The sequence below is a fragment of the Myxine glutinosa genome, chromosome 12 (assembly GCF_964187855.1).
Source record: "Myxine glutinosa chromosome 12, kmMyxGlut1.1, whole genome shotgun sequence".
Classification (NCBI taxonomy): domain Eukaryota; kingdom Metazoa; phylum Chordata; class Myxini; order Myxiniformes; family Myxinidae; genus Myxine; species Myxine glutinosa.
The window spans coordinates 69,452,673-69,472,061 of record NC_136272.1 but is presented as its reverse complement, the minus strand read 5'-3'; positions in this window follow the sequence as shown (position 1 = coordinate 69,472,061).

Sequence of the window (19,389 nt, the reverse complement as noted above, 5' to 3'; positions counted from 1 at the left end):
CCCACAAACAACACCATTCTGCACAAACATCGCCAATCCACACAAACATCGCCATTCCCCACAATCACCATTCCACACAAACATTACCATTCCACACAAACATCGCCATTCCACACAAACATCGCCATTCCGCACAAACATCGCCAATCTGCACAAACATTGCCATTCCCCACAATCACCATTCCGCATAAACATCACCATTCCGCACAAACATCACCATTCCCCACAATCACCATTCCGCACAAACATCACCATTCCCCACAATCACCATTCCACACAAACATCGCCATTCCCCACAATCACCATTCCGCACAAACATCACCATTCCGCACAAACATCGCCAATCAGCACAAACATCACCATTCCGCACAAACATCACCATTCCCCACAATCACCATTCCGCACAAACATCGCCAACCCGCACAAACATCGCCATTCCCCACAATCACCATTCCGCACAAACATCACCATTCCGCACAAACATCGCCAATCAGCACAAACATCACCATTCCACACAAACATCGCCAATCCGCACAAGCATCACCATTCCCCACAAACATCCCCATTCCACACAAACATCACCATTCCACACAAACATCGCCAATCCGCACAAACATCGCCATTCCCCACAATCACCATTCCGCACAAACATCACCATTCCGCACAAACAATGCCAATCTGCACAAACATCGCTATTCCACACAAACATCACCATTCCGCACACACATCACCATTCCGCACAAACGTTGCCAATCCGCACAAACATCGCCAATCCGCACAAACATCGCCAATCCGCACAAACATCACCATTCCCCACAAACATCACCATACGCAGGCCAATAAAAATCTGCCGATCCATGAAGACCAATCTATAACAACATCTGGCCAGCACAAGACTAAACTTTCACACTTGTGTCCCTAACCCCCTCACACTTTGTAACTACCCTCCTCAGTCACAACCAACTGCTCCTGGACCCTGTGTCTTTTGCACCTGAGAAGGTGGAGAACGTTCTTTCAACCCTCAAATCTGATTGTGCTACTGGACCAGAAGGCATCAGCTCACGTGTCCTAAAATCCTCCTCTGCTGCTCTTGCACTTTATCTTTTTTTCCCCCTTTTCACCTTGTAATCTGCCCGACGGAATCAGTCAGCCAACATCACTGCATTACTTAAGAATGGTACAAAACGCGATCCTCTTAACTACAGACCTATTAGCCTTCTTCCATTCATCAGCAAGGTGATGGAATCGATCATCGCAGTTACATCAAGTCCTTCTTTTTCTCCAACGGACTGATCTCAAACTCAGTTCAGATTCAGACATGATCATTCCACCCTTAACATACTATTTATGCTCCCTCCGGGTCTTTAAAACAGCTGTTCACCACCATCTCTTATGTTCCCCCATCCAAAACCTTGATCTTTTCTAACCCCGTTAATTCACCCCAGATCCACTTTTTTGAAATTCCGACTTTTTCTGGAAGTCCTCGCAGTGTCCATGTGTTTTATACCTCTCCCACCCCCCCCCCCCCCCACCTTCCCATGCCTCCTCCTCCCCAAGCCCTCTTCCTCCCACAGATCTCCCGATGTCCCTGTTCTCCACTGTTGTACTTGTGTGCTTCCCTCTCTCTCTCCATCTTGTCTACCGCTCCCTTTATGGTATGTTTTATGTGTCGGTTTGTCTTTTTGTGATTAATGTTAGCTCTTACACGAGCCTCGATCTTGTATACAAAAAAGAGAGAAAAATCCCAAATAGGATGGATGTCCTCAATCTTAGACACGAGACCAGGGTCGTCTCTCTGGACATACCTCGAGCATTTCATATAGTCTGGCACACCGCCTTGCTCTCCAAACAATCTGCATATGGAACCCAAGGCCACCTCTACACAATGGGATTATCTCATTTCCTCTCCCTGTCAAGGCTGGAGTGTCCAGAGACAGTGTCCTGAGTCCAATCCTGTTCCTAATTTTCTTTAACGATCTTTCTGACTCTAGAAAATGAAAATCCTCTTCATCTCTTTGCTGATGAGTCCACCTTCTGCCATAGCAACCCTCATCCTTCAGATAGGCTGGCACCAGCCTCTTCCCCATCTGCATAGCGTGATTGAATCACGAGCTGGTCCTGGTCCTACACTTGGAATATGTCATTCAATTCTGTCAAATCTCACACTCTCACTATGTCTCTCCAGAAAGAATGTCTGACGAAGCCTCCCATCTACTTCCTCAACAAACCAATTGAAGAGGTTCAGTCACAAAATATTTTGGGTCTCACTAGCATCCGTGATCTTTCTAGCGCAAGCCACATAGTTAAATTTACCTCCAACACGTCAGCCACCAACTGGGCCTCCTCCATCGTGCAAAAAACAAAAAAAAAAAAAAAAAAAAAAAACCGTGAAAACTGTAAGAAACAAACTTGGTGAACAATACTGTAGACTATGAATACACACAAGGAAAATGCAGGGTGAGTCATAAATCCAAGGAGTAATAACAGGAGTAACTAGAAAGCATCTGAAAATGCAAAGCCCGTCCGTGTCCGTTTGTATTCAGATGTCTTCTTTTTCTCTCCGTCTTATTTTCCTTCTGTATGCTCAAAATAACGAAAACAGTTTTTAAAAATTTCGAAATGAAAATATATTTTATGCAGCCTTGACCTTTGAGCTATTGATATTAAAAAAATAAATATCAGTTTCTAGCTTTTGATTGGTGAACCAATGCAGTGACCTGATATGCAAATTCTTAAAATTTCAGGTGACGCTGGTGAAAATTGGTGATTTTACGCAACCTTGACCTTTGATCTAAAAAAAACAATCAGCGTCTAGCTTTTGATTGGTCAACCAATTCAGTGATCCAATATGCAAATTATTAAAATTTCAGGTCAATCGGATTAAATTGGTGATTTTACGCAACCTTGACCTTTTGATCTAAAAAAAACAATCAGCGTCTAGCTTTTGATTCGTCAACCAATTCAGTGATCCAATATGCAAATTATTAAAATTTCAGGTCAATCGGATTAAATTGGTGATTTTACGCAACCTTGACCTTTTGATCTAAAAAAACAATCAGCGTCTAGCTTTTGATTGGTCAACCAATTCAGTGATCCAATATGCAAATTCTTAAAATTTCAGATCAATCGGATTAAATTGGTGATTTTACGCAACCTTGACCTTTTGATCTAAAAAAACAATCAGCGTCTAGCTTTTGATTGGTTAACCAATTCAGTGATCCAATATGCAAATTCTTAAAATTTCAGGTCAATCGGATTAAAATGGATGATTTTCTGTGACGCTGACCTTTGACCTTTTGACGAAATTCTTAATTTGTCTTCGCCATGTCTTACTATAATTCACCAGATGTCCGTCCGTCTGTATGTCTGTCCGTCAGTCCGTTCGAAGGCACCGCAAAAACGGCTGAACCGTTCACAACGATATTTTGGTTGGGTAATCTTGGGATCCCCTGGAGTAAAATAGGCTATATTGTTTTCCAATTTCAGCTTTGGCCTCCAGCATTTTCAGGTTTGGACTCCCGCATAACATTATTTTCCCGGGTACCGCACAAACGGCTGCACCAATCGCTGCACAGCTGCACTGATCAGCTGCACCGATCGGACTCGGTGACACAACAACAACAACAGGCATTTTAAGGCCATTTTCCCTGCAAGAGCGGGGGTTAGCCTCGGACTCGGTGACCTCGGACAAAGACCTTTTAGGACATGGGTTGAATCCCTGCTCGAGGGAATGCCAACCCCCTCCCGCCATCACGGTCGACTCTCCAACTCACAATCCCACGAGATATCCGGAAAGGACGACCCAAAACCAATTATATTCTTTTTGATTCGTATATAAACATCATTAAAAGTAAATAATGACCTCGGCAAAAGTTCAAACGACGTGAGTTTCATCTCCACATGAGAGAATTCCACATAGCTATTTGGGCGGTGTATAAGCTAACAGATCGCTGTCTCCATCGATCTTGCAAAGGCCATAACACCTGTCGGCTCAAAATCCTTTTAACTGTTGAGTTGGTAGTTTTTACAATGAAGGAAACATTAACAATGTTGTTAAAAATTTATTTTGTGATTAATTTCTGATTGGAGTTATGTTGTTTGGAATGAAAAAAGAGATATCGAGTTCAAGTGTTTTCGCTCTTTCACGAGCCTCGATCTTGTATACAAAAAAAAAAAAGAAAAAAAAAAGTGAATGACGACATGCCGTGATGGTTTCTACTTTCTAAACGTGAACTTCGTGGATCGCCATATGCAGATTCGCCACGGACCCACGATCGATGTTTCTATATGTGAACGTACCCGTTTGTTTGCGAGCGGGTACGTTTTTCATGGAAGTCCTTCACAAACTTGCTGCCCATGTCTGACGTGCGACTGAAAGTGCTACAGGAATGTGGAATTTATTGGTTTCATGCTTTAGCATTCGCCGTATCTGCATTGCCTGTTTGCTTCTGGCCTATCACTCGTGCGTAGCAAGGGTATCTCACTAGATCTCATAATAAAGCCTCATTGAAAATGTGATGACAAAACTCAAATGGTAAAAAAGTTATGGCCTGGACACGGACGGACACACACACACACACACACACACACACACACACACACACACACACACACACACACACACAGACACACAGACACAGAAGTGATTACAAAACCCAGCCTCCTGCTGTGTAGGCGGTGGGCTAATAATAACAGATTACAGCAATATAAAAATTACAATACCTCCTGAGACATTAAATGCATCTGTACGACATCGCCATTGTCATGGCACAAGAAAATGTTTTTCCACGTGTGGTGTGAAAACAAATGCAAAATACGTAATTATGGTGCCCAAATACCATGTGTTATGGTGCCCAAATACCATATGTTATGTTGCCCAAATACCATGTGTCATGGTGCTAAAATACCATGTGTTATGGCACGCAAATACCATGTGTTATGGTGCTAAAATACCATGTCTTATGGTGCTAAAATACCATGTGTTATGTTGCCCAAATACCACGTGTTATGGTGCCAAAATACCATGTATTATGGTACCCAAATACCATGTGTTATGTTGCCCAAATACCATGTGTTATGTTGCCCAAATACCATATGTTATGTTGCCCAAATACCATGTGTTATGTTGCAAAAATACCATATGTTATGTTGCAAAAATACCATGTGTTATGGTGCCAAATGCTTCCTGACTGCATTATTTCAGTTCATCAAAAGATGCCATGCGATGTTTCACAACCTGAGCTTTGTCGTACCCCCACAGATCATTGTCATGACCCTGCACTCGCGAAGCGAAAAGCGGGGTTAAGCATTCACCTGCGTACGTGTGCCGTGTGCCGTACGTGTCTGCATTTGAAAAATCCATTTTCTCGGCAACCGTTATTCCGATTGACATGAAATTTGACCATAGAAAAATGCGTCTGCGCGTCTCTGTATAATTTTTTTATTTATAATTATGACGTCATAGGACACGTGGTACGAACGCCATCTTGGAAAAAAGTTACACCTCTATATCTCCCAAACCACTCAATGGCAAAAATTGAAACATGGCTCATTGTCAAGTACTCACCATGGGGAATAAGATATGTTGATGTCATCGATGCCTTAATTATGACGTCATAATTTGACAAGTACAACGCTTGATCTGATCAGTATGAATAAAACAAAAATTCCTCTGTAACTGTTAGACCGATAGACACGAAATTTTCAGAATATATGCAGGTCCTCCTGTAGAATTTTTAATGATAATTATAACGTCATAGGTCACGTGGTACAGACGCCATCTTGGGAAAAAATCGAAAAACGTTGCACCTCGATATCCCCGAAAGCGCTGCATCGAAAAAATTGAGACATGGCTCATTGTAAAGAACTCTCCAAGGGGAATAAAATGTTAATGATGATGTCATAGGTGCCTCCATTATGACGTCATAATTCGAAAAGTACAAAACTTCATCCGATCAAGATTAAATTTAATGAGCATAATCTAGGAATAAATTTGTAGAAAAAAAAAATGACGTCATCGGTCACGTGGTTCGGCCGCCATATTTGTTTTAACACAAAAGCCTGAAAAACCACTGAAAATACATCCTGGCGAGGGTTTGCAATCTCTGATTGCTCCTTTTCTTGTTCAACCTTGCTTTAGGTGGGAAGTGTGGAGATTTGAGATGGCACGCCATCGACTTCGGTCGTTTATATTCTGGAGGCCAAGTCTTGCATTCAATAGTAATTAAGACGTATTTTTCTCCAATGAAAAATAAATCCCCAGAACACTCACGACATGATGGGGTTGAGACAGGAATAGGTATTATGACCTTCAAACCAGTAAAAGCATTTGATTTCATAAATTGCCTCACAGTCAAACCCTGATTTTTGGGTGGTGAGAGGCTTATTTATGGGTCTGATTTGATATTAACGAAGAACATGTTTTTTATGGATCAGAATTTTTAATATATTACTTACCAGGGCATTGGGTAACATGGTGAGGTTCCGGTGGTCAACATTTTGCCTGCAAGCCTTGGGTTGAGAAATACCCAACAATGAACTTCAACACAGGAGGCCATTCGGCCATCAAACATGTGCAATGCGGGACTTTAGAGATGATGTAATCCACTGCAGAATGCCCAGCCTGCATTTGCAGAAGTTCCTAGAAACAGCAGTGTCCAGGGCATGCAAAAGTATACCACATCTGTGAGAGATAAGGATTGTTACCTAAAATGGCTCACAAAGCTTCGAAAATAAGCTGAAAATACTTGGAAAGTACCTGAGAGAAAGGGCTGTGCCTTTGCACAACAAAAGAGTTGGAGAACTTTCTCAGCTCGTCAACAGGGCAGCTGCCCATACTGCAAGTCTCGACCAAGTGGGCTGGTGCAAGGCCCGAGTGGATGGACATGTGCTTCCCAAACCCCCGACAGATTGCTACCAGTGAATGGACGTTGAACCTTCCAGAGTGCCTCCTGTGAATATAGAAGGCTTGGCAATTTATTTAATGGATATCTGCAATTGGAAAGACTATGCCATGCGTCATTACGAACAAAGTAATGGCTACCAACCCTTTGACAAAGAACATCTTCACGACCTGAAAATACACAAAGGTTGTGTCATCTATTATATATGTGGGTGCGAGTTGCACAAGGTAGACTTCCATGAGTGAGATACCGTATCTAGTTTGGATTCTTCTGAACACCGAGATGGGAAGGCCGTATCCAGGGCTTGTGAATGAACAGGGTAAGTTTAAAATCAACTTCTAAAATGATATTTACTATAATAATGTGGGGGTAGAGGAGGGGGAGCTGTGAAGGCTGTTATAAATATAATGTGTTTGGTTTCAGGGCCACAAGTGAAATTATACTCGATTTTTGCATCTATTGTTAAAAGCAGAAGGGCCCGTGTGTGTGTGTGTGTGTGTGTGTGTGTGTGTGTGTGTGTGTGTGTGTGTGTGTTATATCCACTGCCGTCACTCGCTTCTATTAACAGGAGATGGTAGGGACTCGACACCTCTCATCCACTGATATTTCACGTATTTCTATATATTTGAGAGTCCGATTTGCATCCAGGAACACAACAATTACGGTTAACCACCCTAAGATTGTGATTCTTTTGTTTAAATGCTGAACATTATGTAAAAAGACGATTCGACTTGCAGATTTTACTAGAGCAGAAGCAGAAGCAAATCACAGCTCAGTTTGTCCATACTCCATCTTTTGAGAATGTAGAGCGTCAATCAAGGAAGCAGCATGTACCATTTTTTTGTCTTTGGATGACTCGGCCAGGGTTCGAGCCACCGATCTCCCAGACTCAGAGCAGGTGCTCTAAAAGGGAACTCATATCACTCTCTCATGGACTCCATGAACATATCAAAGCAAGCTTTTCATCAATGGCCAAGATAACATTTTGGTCAAAAAACCAAGAGCACTCTTGCACAACAATTTTTTTTTAATACAAGAATAACTGGGTTTACAGGAGGTAATAAAACTATAAATTTACTATATTACACTGCTAGTAATGTTTATAAAAAGTTCTCAAACAATCTTTCGCAAATATAGCACATCTAAAGGCAGCCTGAAGAGACATTCAACGACGAACTGCTCGAAGGGCAGCTCCATCATTATACATCCAGCATCACTCGTGGGAATCAATGTAAACAAAACATATAATATACTTTAATATGTAAATGAGGGTGAATGGGTACTCAAGCTTAAATAAATCCCCCCCCCCTCCTCCCTCCCCACCTCACAATCAGGGAAGAAGAAGACCCACAATCTTTACAAAGTGCACCGTCACTTAAAGCCAATGGTTCCAGCTTGGCTTGTCAAATACAGAAATCACCTTGCATGCACACACTCGAACAGTATACAAAGCTGTATACGAAGGTGGGGTATACCAAAGGATGGCTTAAAAAATATATTCGTGGAAACTATTTGTTCCGTGGAAGGTTCACGTTGAACAGTGCGTTTCAGGGACAGCCACGTGTTAAATATGAGGGTAAGAGAAAGTTTCTATACTTACAAATATTATGTATACATATATGTATACATATACATATATACATATATATATATATATATATATATATATATATATATATATATATATATATATATATATACATATATATATATACACACACACATGTAAACACACATATATACTTTTAAAAAATCACTTTGCAGTGCAGACCGACCATGGAGGAAGGACTGAATAGTGAAAAATAAAACAAAAAGAATACAATGTCATATCTATTAGTGACAGGTCCATAATACACCTCAAATTATAGCTTTGTTCTATACAATGAATAATGATTGTCAAGATGCACCTAACACTGGTGTTTGCATTAATAAGAAAATCCATAGTGTTTGCTTTTTATCTCCAATAACTCAAATGCACAGACAGCCAAACGACCAGGATCGGTGGAGGACATCTATCCAAGACGTGCTCTGGCCTCTCACTTTGCCGTGCTGTGTGGGCCATATTGACTTTTTATAATATACAGGTGTCACAAGGCTCGTGGAACATAGGAACATGGGGAAAAGGGGCAGGAAGACAGTGGAAACAGATGGATGAGAACGCAGTGCATGCACCTTGCACCATGGCAGAGGAGTTAGTTGTGTTATGGAGAACTAACATAACGGTGATGGAGAACAAAAAGACGGTATACTGACAGTGGGGCACCAACAACGGTTGCAGGTGAAAGGTGGCTTGGTTTATGTTGCAAACTACACAGATAGGTATAAATGAGATAGGCCACGGCCCGTTTGCTAGAATCTATCCAGTGGATACATTTAATGCGCTGCATATGTGATTTATCCACAGGATAGGCTTATCCGGGCTTCTAGCTACTGGGCCCAAGAGATGGTTGTGGGCAGAAGACTTGAAGGCCAAAAGGGAAGAGCATGAGATAACTAGAACAATGCGACTGTGTCGCCAATGTGCCTCTGCATAGCCCCACAACGGGTAGATGCCCTCGTTCACTGTCCTAAAAATAAACAAGTTTGATTTAAATCCCTTCAGCTGTTTTCAAGTATCATATTTTCACCAGCCATGACAGGTTTCACATCGATCAGTGAAGCAGTTTCAGAGAAGGGATTTTTTTAAATATCGGCTTTCAAGCTAACATGGCTGCCACACCACATGACATATGACCTTAAAAAATGTACGCTCTGCATATTTATGGGTAGGGGATCACGTTTGTGAAGTTTCGTGTTGATCGGATAAGGTTCCTTTTTCTATCCACGATGGCTGCCAAGCCACATGACTTACGACATCATTTTCAAACTATATGCAACAATGGTGTTCAATGATATTTGTAAAATTTCGCATCGATAGGGGAAGCGGTTTCAGAGATATAATTATTTAATATTTTCCTTCAATCCAATATGGCTGCCACACCATGTGACCAATGGTGTTTTTGTGATCATCTTTTAATCGCCATGCCGAGTCAATTGATTTGGTGGTTTGGGAGAACGGGTTTTTTTAAGGTTTTAGGTTAAATCCAATATGGCTGCCAAACCATGACATCTGATGTCATAAATTTAATATTTCAATACAATTGTGTCATAGATCATATGAATGTAATTTAAGATTTTTAGGATAAGGAATGTGATTAAAACATTTTTGGCTGGTATACCACTTCACCAATGATGTCATCATTATCATGCTTTTGTTCCCCATTGGGAGTACTTGACAATGTGCCAAGCTTCAAATTTTTCCATTCAGCGGTTTCGGAGAAATACTTCAATTATTTGCGTTTAATCCAAAATGGCTGCCATACCACGTGACCTATGACGTCAAAATTATCATAAAACATTCTGCATGGGTGTCACTCATACCCTGATGGTTTCGTCTCAATCGGACATATGGTTGCTAAGAAAAACGAGGTTTAGCCCGTACGAATGGACAACCCGAAAACATAATTCCTCCGGCCACGTTCGGATGTGGAGGCATAAAAATATCAAGATGACTCCACATATCAAAATAAGTTGGTGTTGGAGGTATGGGGGTTGGGGGATTGAGGAGTGGATGAATGTAAGTGAGCATTAGGCTTGGATGTGGAAAGGGTAACAAAGTAAAAGTTTCTAGTGAAATGTGTACAGCCTGGGGAAGGGGTAAAGGAAAGGGGGGGACAGTGAGGGAGGGGGATGACAGGTTGAGAGAAGCAAAAACAAAAATAGGATCAGGATAGTATTGGAAGGCCACGAACTTGTCTGTGGTGAGCAAAATGTAGACCACGAGAAGGCCTCGTGTCACAATATTCCAATGACACAGAGGGCGTGAGACTCCACGGCCTCAAGGGGAGGATGTGATATGAGAAACAGCACCACCAGCCAATAGATGGGAGGAGCAATACATTCATGGAATTTTGGTTGAAACAATGGAAAACTTGTCCTTACAAGGACGAGAATTGGTCTACGTAGGCAAAAAAACAAGGACATCAAATGTTCTGAACTCAATGGTGACAGAGGTACGCTAACCACCATTAGAAAGGAGGCGAAGCAACGTTTCCTGGTTTGAGCACTTCGAGGCAAGAGCAGGTTCAAACGAAAGCCTTGTACATCCTTTTAAGCAGAGCAAGGATTGGCCCTGCAGACAATTGAGAAGCTATTGCCACCTTTTGAGGCCTTGCAGATATTATTTGGGCAAAAGATAAATCTATGGTGAGACCCAGGAACTCCAGAGAATGCATCTCTCACAGAGGTAGACCACAGAAATAAATTAGGGATTTGATAGCCAGTCCCTATGGAGGGATAGAGTATGAGAGTTCCATGCAGTTCCATGCACGTTCCATGCATATGGTCGGATGCTTGTTTTCTTAAGCCGTCACAGCCTGCCTGGTGGAGCAATGAGGAACAGTCATGCACAGAGTGAAGTTAGATGCAATTTCCAATAACAAAGAGGTTATTAATCTAAAGCAAGAAATTAGCACAGAATTCTGCTTCAAGAGATTTTGGCCTCAAGAGGGAGATCACGGGACAGAACACCATACAAAGCAACCTGCTGCTTGTGAGCATGGACGAAGTCCGATCGCCACTCCAGGACCTTGCGTACTATTAGCCGATAGTAAGTAAAACATGGCAGTGTGCCCACCAGAAGCAAATGCGCAAATGTCCAGCAAGATAGCTCACTCCCCTTGTGTTTGAGACCGAAGGCAAAATAAGCGGCAGCACGTGCAGGGAAGAATGGCCTGGGCAGACGCCGCAGACGCCAAACATTAGCCGACAGCAGGGAGTTAGAGACGAGATGATTCTTGAGATCTGCTGCATCAACCTGCTACTACATTGCTGATGATGGGGAGAAGGCCAACCAATCTGTGGTTGAAAGGGTCAGTTTTGACAACCTTCTTATGAATGGGTTAATAATGGCAACTTTACAGGTGGTCCTCAGATAAATACATGTAAAAGGGCAGAAAAAAGAAGTTAGAAGAACAGGTGAACAAGTCTTTGTGAATTACAGCACTGATGTAGCCATGTTGAACAATGGTGGAGGGCACAAGAGTAGTGAGGAATTTCACACGAGGGAGGTTTAGATGCTGGAGAGAGTATTGTAGAGAGGGTGGGAGGGGAGGAAGTGGTACGACTGGAGGAAAGCGATTTGGGACTCTTCTGCAAACACAGTTAAGACAATTGGTCTTAGCATCTGCAATGCCCATTGTGATTATGTCCTTAAGTGAAACGGCAGATGAGCAACATGTACCAAACAAGTAAATGACCAATTGTGAATTTTTTTGTTGATGATGAGAGTTCTGACCTCTGTTGAGCCTTGTGTTGAATTCTGGGATGTTTTTCTTCTCTGCAAGAGAGGCTCATGAAAGACCAAGGTTCAATTGAAAGTGGGGTAGCAGGGCAACAATTGGGCACAAACAGCAAGGTAATGAACAAACAGGAAGAGAGGAAGAAAAGGAGGAAGCACTGAAATCAGAAAGTGAGGGGGTTGTTAGGAAGGGTAAAATTGGGTAATAAAGAGATCTGGGTCATGGGTCATGATGGGGGATGACACAAAGCGATTGTTCACTTCCTGTTTGAAGCCTTGGATGGAAGAATGTGAAAAGAACGGCCTCTGGAAGATGCTTCCATATGATGGTTATATGGGAGAATCGAGGAATAAGAGAGTAGATGTGTGCAGTCAGTCTGGATTTTGGGAGTTTAACCAGGAGATGGTTATTTGAAGAACATCCGCACCCTGGAGTCGCTGGGAAGGTTTGGAGGACTGAGCGAACAGAGGGAGAAATATCAGAGAATAGATGGTAGAAAACAGAGACCACAGACCTGCCTACTATTTGTAATAGAAAACAGAGAGCACAGACCTGCGCTTCTGCCTCATCTTCAGAGATTCCAATGCTGTTGAGGTTTAGATGTCACAGAATCCAGTTTGAGGACCGAAACAATAATCACTAGCATGACAAGGAGACTGCAGGTATTTTCATGAGATGGGAATTGGCTTCAAGGAGGAAAAGGCAAGGTGCTTCCTGGCATTGCCTCATAGCAGGAATCGTACCAGGAACGGGATGTTTGGCAGGAGAGCTGGAGGCATGAAAATAGTGAACCAATCAGTGAAAGAGATGGTGGCTGCAATCCAAAATACTGTTGCGAATATGGAATTTGGCCTCCATATCCGCTTGTAAATATTCCCCTATTTTCTCCAATACTCCCCAACTTTCCCCGATCCCCCATTCCCTAGTCCCATTGCATGTAAATAACAATCAGTAGAGCCGACCTTCCCCTTATTCCCCCATTAAATGTCGTGCCCAGGTCCACCGCACCACACGTAGACAACTTTCGGACATCTTCCTAGTTATTCTTAATCTATGTCAGTTAAGGCCTCGTTTCCATTAATTATGACTCTTCGTTGCACCAGAATGTGATTATATGGCATCAGTAGTGAGTTTAGGACCTTTCCCATACCTCCTCCCATCTTCTTCCCCAAACAACAACAATAACAACAACTACAACAACAATTACAACTACAACTACGACTACAACAACAGAGGGGCGGGGAGTGTGCGTCCTCACACCGGCTCGGTTACCCGCCATGACCATACGCTCCACGGCGTTACCCCGAAGGGGCTGGCTGTCAGCTCCTCGTCAGGGGCGGAGCCAGTAACCCCCCCACGCACCCAATGAGAAGCAACGTGCCGATTCCACGAGGCGGAGCTAACGAGCCGAGGGCGTGTCACTCCCCGCCGGATATACGCGGCCCCGCGCCGGATGTGACGAGAGATGCGCCCCCAGCCTGGAGAGAGAAGTCGCCACCCCTCGAGCGCTGCAATACCTCCACCGCATCTCTTAAACTGGACCGTACGTGATCCTGCCCTGAGCCCAGGTGCACCTGGAGCGATCGCTACCCGCTTTCTTTGCCATCAAACCCCGTGTGAGTGAGCCTTGTCCCGTTTATCTGTCGTCCGTTGGGGTTAATATAAGTGTGTTTAAGTGCCCACCTTCCTATGTTTCCCTCTTGTCCCTGTAATCTAAACCTTCCGCATTATTGTAATAACAACCTTTGAGAACCGTATCCCTGGTGTCGTGTCGTATTAATTCCAGCCGTGTGTCTTCTTTTTCCTTCATTGGTCTAGCATAGCGCGACTAGTCAACGTTCGGGCACAATCGGGTAACTTGTGCAGACGTGGTCATACCATAAAACCGCTCGGTAAATAACATCCAAGCCACGTCTGTAACAATTGGTGTCGAGGAGTGAGATTGGACCCGGAGCGCGTTTACGCGCTCGAAATTATAACAGCGAAATTTGATTGTGTTTTACAAAAAAATAAAAATAAAAACCCGAATTTTGAAAGTCGCGCTATGGCGGGTCAAGACGGCTGGGGTCCGGTAGGGGAGAGTGAAGCAGGGTCGATCCAGGACCAAAATGAGGGACAGGAGGAGAGCGAAGCAGTGAGGGCGGCAGGTTCGCAAAATAGCGCCGTCACGCACGAAGAAGCGGGCGCGCAAAATGGCGCCTCGCTGGTCACCGTGCCCGCGACCGAAGTAGCGCCGCTGGGAAGATTGGAACTTTTTTTTATACAAATGACGGCCCTTATGGAAAAGAATAGTGAGCGATTGGAAAACCAAATGGGGGTAATGAGGGACGAAGCGAGGGGTACCAGTGAGGGGTTAGACAAGAAATTTGGGAAGTTAGACAATAATTTTGAGGGGTTAGACAACGGGATAAAAGAAGTGAAAAATGGGTTAATGGGGGTAGAAAATAGAATGGCTGCCCAGGAGAATCAGATAGAGGGAGTGAAAAATGGGTTAGAGGGGTTAGAAAACAGTATGGAAGGCAAATTGAGGGACATGAGGGACCAAGCGGAAAGGGAAGTTAACCAAATGGGGCAGCAGATAGAGGGGGTCAGAATGGGGGTAGAAACCAAACTGGATGCTCACAGGGAGGAAATGGAGCAGATGAGGGTGGCATCTGGGCAGGAGATGCAAGTGATGGGAGAGGAGATCAGAAGAGGAGTGAGTGAGGAGGTCGGAGGAGTGCGCGAGGAGGTGAGGCACTGTGAGGAGCACATGGAGAAGGAGGTGAGAAAGGGGACTGTAAAGTTACAGGGGGGCATAGAGGACCTGACGCAGGAGGTGGAGCAGCTGACGGTGGGACAAACGGAGTTAGTGGAGCAGGTTCAAAGGAACACTGCGGTATTAGGAGGTTTAAAAGCGACACAGAGAGAACTAAAAGACGACTTGATAGCGACGAAGAGGGAATGTCAGATGGTACGTGAGGGACTGACAACGAGGTTGGACGAGGTGGTAGAGGTAATGGAGACGAAGGACCGGCAGGTGAGGACGCACATGGAAACGGTCAAGGTAGCCTTGGAGGATGAGCTTGAGGAGACGTACCGGGGAATAAAAGAGGTGAAGCACAAATTAGAAGAAGTGGAAGAAGGGATGAGCGAAATTAAGAAGCGACGGAGAGGGGATAAGAAAGAGATAAAAGAGGAGATAAAAGAATTGGTCCAAAGTCTGTGTTTGGATCGTGATGTGCTCGTTAACCGGATGAGGGATTCGCAGGTGATGGAGGAGAAGCGAAGAGGAAGAGGACCTGGTGTAAGTGGTGACCAATATGGTCGTGCGTATGATGCGCCAGGGGATTTAATGAGCTTGGGGGTCGAGATGGACCCGGGTGTTCGTGAGAGGCCACTGGTGAAGTGTGCGAAAGGTCTGGTGTGCGAAAAAGGGGGTGTGCAAGAAAGTCCGACTCTGGGGTGTGTGAGGAAAAAGTGTGTACCAAGGAGTGAGTGTGCTGGCGAGAGTGAGTCGGTCGTAGCGTGTGTGCGAGGGAGCACATGGGAGCGCGGTGTGGTGAGTGTTACAGAGGGTGTGACGGGAGAGTGTGCGCAGGAGTGTGCGCGAGAAAGGTGTGTGACGGACAGGTGCATGAGGAAAGAGTGCGCTGTCAGAAGTAAGGAAGAGTGTCCACCGGTGGTGAGTGTTACAGAGGGTGTAACGGGAGAGTGTGCGCGAGAAAGGTGTGTGATGGGCAGGTGCATGGGGAAAGAGTGCGCTGTCAAGAGTAAGGGTGAGTGCGCTGTCAGGAATGGAGGTGAAAGTAGTGAGAGTGACAAGGAGAGTGAGTTAGTTGTGACAGGTGAGCGAGGATGTACACCTGGGATGGAAGGATGCACACCTGGAATGGTAGAGCGTGAGTGGGAATGCACGCTGGAGTTGGTGGTGAGGCACGTGGTTGGGTGTGCGAATGAGAGCACACCTGTGATTGTCACAGAGGAGGTGACCGAGGAGGGGGCGCGAAGCGGTGTATTGGTGAGGTGTGCGAGCAACGAATGTGTGCCAAAGTGTTCGGTGGTCAGGTGTGTGACCAAGGCTGTGAGTGGAATGAGGGTACCTTGGTGTGTAAGGAAGGGTACGAGGAGCATGGGCACAGCTGGATGTGTGAGCAAGGAACGGGCTGCGGGGTGTAAGCATGCAGGTGAAGCATCGACGGTAACCAGGTTAGAGGTTAGGTCGACTTTTAGCCGAAGCGGGCCCTCGGTGCGTGCCGGGCCTCGCTTTGAACGGCCGCGTCCGTGCTCCACTAGGTGGAGCGGGCAGCTGGATAGGAAGGGTCGTCATGGCGACCACGTTTTGTTGAGACGCGCCGGCAGGTCGAGATCGGGGCATTGGATGGCTCCGTGCCGAGATGGTGCGTGGGATCTCGGCCCGGGTAAACCTCCTTCCCTGCACCGAATGCGGGACGCACCCAGCCGCTGGCACAGAACAACCAGCATTCATGGCTTGGCTTTACGAAGCCTGGCTTTGGACAGGAATTGGCGCACCGAGAGGTATTAGTGAGTCGACTGGGTGATGAGGTTAGTGTTTTGGACCCAAAATTAGAGAAAAGCAAAATTTGATGATTGGCAGAGGATTGGCAGAGTGATGATTGGTAATGGTACAGTGATTGGCAGATGATTGGCAAATTTTTGATTTGTTGAAATTTGATGTGCAAAATTGGTAGTGAGAGACCCCCGATGTGGTGGGATGGCAAATCCACCATCCCTCACAGGGGGGGGCAAAGGAGCAATAGATTATGGGGTGTATGGCAGTGAAAACTAGCCTGGGTGGGTTAGGATATTGTGTGCAGGGATCTAGAGAAGATGACCTTAGGTAACGTTAAGTTTAGTTAGTGACTGATACCTGTAGTGGGGACGCAGGTAGTTTAGTGTGGATGATAATGACGTGGGAGCGCAATAGTTTAAAGGGACGACTGGGAAGCGCAAGTTTCAGAAGGGAGTAGTTAGCTGAGATGATGCCGTGTGTGTGAGGATTGTACAGGTGTGATTGCACAGGTGTGCAACTGGACAGGTGTGTGGAGCAGTGTGTGAGTAATGAGTGTTGTGGATCAGCGCGAATGCGCCTGGGGAGAGAAGGGTGCAGGTGGCACCAGGTGTGAGAGCACAGGTGTGCAGGTACAGGTGTGTGGAGAGAGTTGGAGCGAGTGGTACGGAGTGGTGTGCATGGTGCGAAGGTGTGGATGGGGGAAGAGTGGACCCCTTTCACGAGCACCCGGGGCGGGTAGTGTAAGTGTTAGGTAGAGGGTGCAGGTAAATTGTGGTTGGATATTGGCATTTGTGGTGCGGTTGCAGAATGGTGTTGTGAATGGGTGCATTAGTGTTGTGGAAATGGCTGGGCGTGTAGCCTGTTAGTGTGTGTAGTTGGTTGGGCACTCCACCACTGTGAGGATGTCGGCCAGGTGAGGCCGCAGGTGGGCTCTGGGAGCCGGTAGTTGTGAGTGGGTGCCTGAGGATCCCGGGTGTGGATCGGGCAGCCCAGTGCCAGAGAGGGCACGGAGTGGGGAGAGTGCCAGAGGGCCTTCCCCAGGTAGTTAGGTTAGGGCAAGGAGCAGGTAAGCTCGGAGGCAACTGCAGTGGTGGAGGTGTGCAGGTGGGTAGACCCACTGGGAGAGGTACACGCCACAGCCCAGAAATTGTGCGAGGGCACCGGGAGATGAATCGGGGGAGTGAGACCCCAAATTGAAGAGCACCACAGTTTGGCCAATGGGAATTGGTTTTTAGAACCCATAGTGTAAGAGGGCCAATGGTTTGGCCGGAGAAAGACCCCGGGTAGTGTAAAGTTGTTAAAGTCATTTAGGAAATAGTTAGGATTGATGAACCTGTCGCACCATACGCAGCCACTTACCTGTGGTGATGATGATGACTCCACACCTGTGTTTTCTTTGTTCTGTGTGCAGGAAATGAGATTGCTGTGGATTTGTGAGACGCATCACGACGTGGATGAGACATTGGGGTGATTCCATCTCTCCCTCCTTAGGAGGGACTGATGATGAATTGGTGATGGCAAATTTTGATGTGCAGTTGGAGATGGCAAATTTTGATGAGAGTTGAAAATGGCAAATTTGATTGGTTAGGAGGGAGAGAAGACGAATTTGGTTTATGGGAGGAACGGGGAAGACAGTAGGGATGTTTGTCGATTTGTAAAGTAGATGTTTATGGGTAGTGTTGTGTTTTGTGGATGCAGTAAGGGGTAAGGGAGGGGCCATGTAGGTTACCTGGTGGGGGGGGGCGTACGATAGGAACGTACCTGTCTCACCTGGTTCCCATGTGCCCCCAGTGTGCATCACCTTACATTGCGTGCACTTTTGCGCCCTTACCACCTTACTCACTTGTCTGCTTCTTTTGTCTCCCACCTCCGAGGATCTGGCTTTGGGGTAGAGAGAGAGGAGAGAGAGGTGCTGGCTGCGCAGTTGTGGGCCTGCACTTTCGCTGTTTGCTGCCGGGATCGATACACCATATGGACCGCAATGTTTGTGGCCACCCACAATGGACCGCAGTTCGTTTGCGGCCAAGCACCACCCGGGGATGGACCTATGGGTCAACGTGGCACCTATGCCATAAAGGTGAACCACTGTTAATTAACACCACTGAAGGCCACAAGAAGAGCAAGAGACACCTGCAGGGTTAGGGGTTGTCGAATTTATTTTTATTCCAATGAACAATGGTGACTGCACCGATTGGTGGTGGGGTGGTGCTTTTGATGCTCGGGAAGGGTGCTCTGCACGTTATTAAAGGCCGTCGGCCACAGAGCACTCGTGGGTTGGTGTATCGATGTTGGCAAGCGCGCTCTCTCTATGCATAACATCTGCATGTGTTCCTCCAAAAACAGGTCCTGGATCGTAGTGTAAATAGCAGCGTAGTCTTGTAAATAATGCTCCCTACCGGCTGTATGTTTAGTTTGAGAATTCTTTCCGGATTCGGTTATCCTGTGGGTGTGTTTCTGTGAGGAGAAGGGTGCAACGTCGCAGGGGGACATATTTACTCATTTGTGAATATCTGTAAAACTGTCGCACTCAGGGTAGAGTTAATAGTAGAGGGAACTACATTGCGTGCCACACTAAAGTAGGTAAAAATTTATCGGGTCGGGACGCCCCGAGGGTAGAGAAGGGTGCAATGTTGCG